Source organism: Sinocyclocheilus anshuiensis, unplaced genomic scaffold (assembly GCF_001515605.1).
Source record: "Sinocyclocheilus anshuiensis isolate Anshui unplaced genomic scaffold, SAMN03320099.WGS_v1.1 scaffold876, whole genome shotgun sequence".
Classification (NCBI taxonomy): Eukaryota; Metazoa; Chordata; class Actinopteri; order Cypriniformes; family Cyprinidae; genus Sinocyclocheilus; species Sinocyclocheilus anshuiensis.
The window spans coordinates 23,891-25,730 of NW_015549619.1; positions in this window are offsets into that span (position 1 = coordinate 23,891).

The following is a 1,840-nucleotide window of genomic DNA, read 5'->3' on the forward strand; positions in this document are numbered from 1 at the left end:
CCACTTATGAGTTACCAGCGTAAGCTGTGTGCAAAGGCTGTCTATTTCTAAACTTTAAAATACATTTATTTTTTGTTATTTTAACTACAAATTTAAATAAAACTGAAAAAATAATGAAAAGACAATTATAGCCTACATTTGCACACCTAATGATCCAAATGATCAGTGAGAGCAGAACGAATGTGTCGCACGTTTTAAACTCAACAAAATGGTAAAACACATATATCAAGTAGTTTCGTTTTTTTTATAAAGTAAATTTAGAAAAATGTTTGGAGCATTTTTTGTTTGTTAAATGTAAGTTTTTCTTTGTTTTTTCTTTTTTTAAGTAACGGCCAGCGGCAGACACTGAATTGATCATAGCCTATATGTTTGACCAATTTAGCCTTCTCAAATCATCACGACTTGCCTAAAATAAAATCTATAGATATAAAACAGTTAAAGCATATCACAGTGTTAGTTTAAATGCTTAACCTAGATAAATGTGCGCTGTTATAGACGCATATCCAATCGTTTTTGCAGAGAGTTGAAGCTGAAGCACGCTCTGCAGCACATGGAGGCACCAGAGCCATCACTTGCATTTTTTTCTTATAGTGGAAACAACTTAAAATACGCAATCATTTTTGCTCATAAAGGTAAGAGTAATACATCATTCTAAACTGTAAAGGGTCTAGTTCCGTCTCGGTCTTGAACAGGAGCACTTCACAATGATGAACCTAAACTCAGCGAATTGCCTCACAGACATGATAAAAATTATATAGAAAGCTTTAAATTACTACTTTAAAACGAAATAATTAAAATCGAAAATAGAAACTCATTATGTAATCCGTGCATTTCTCTCTAAAGGCACATCTAATGAGGAGATGGCCAGTCATTTTTTTCATCACCATATAGATGTCTAAAATATAAAAATAAGGAAAAACCTAAAACAGGCCCGATTATAATTTGCGTTTTATTTTATAATTCCGTATATACAATTGAAAAATAAAACACAAATTATAATGGCATATATGTAAAACTTTGTCCTATAATTCTAGCCTATAGCTGCTTATATTTTCAGATTTTTATGTTGCTGTGTTCTGAATACCATAAAATTTAAAGGATTTGCTGCAACGCAATTTTGTATGATATGTGAATTATTTATTAGCCTATTTTTTTATCCATACAGCAAATGCTTTAAAACAGCTTTAAAATTACTTTATTGCATTCCAGACACTTTTAAAGTACTTTTCACTATAAATTTTACGGGTAGCTTGAATGTAAAACATTGTCATGAATTCGTTGTATTCCCATTTGTAAAATAGCCAACAAATGAATTGTTGTATTCTAACCCGATCTCATGAAAGTACGTACAGCACAATTTCCTGCTTCTATTTGGCGTAATATTTATATGCAGAAATTGACTTTGGCATGCAAATGACTGATAAATTCATAATTAATGGCATGGCTGGTTCAGTTGACAGAAATACATGACACGCAGGCCTATAATAACTGCTGAAATGTTTGCGGGGCAAATCTGAGGTCAGTTTGAGCGCTCATGGTACGCACAGTGCGTACAGCCATACACCTGCAGACGCCACTGACTCGGACGGTTGTTGTGGTAATAAACATGTTATCAGCAACCGTTCGCGTGTCAGCACTTAATGCGCATCTCCTATATGAAAAGCATTTTAGGGGGCCCTTGGCTTTTGGGGGCCCAAGGCGGTCGCCTACCTTTGCCTAATGGGTAAGTCCGCCCCAGCATGTGATCTAAAACACAGTCATTTACTTATCACAATAATATTTGATTAGGGACCTAGAAATAGTGTAGAATGTTTCAGGATGATGATGATGATGATTAAGA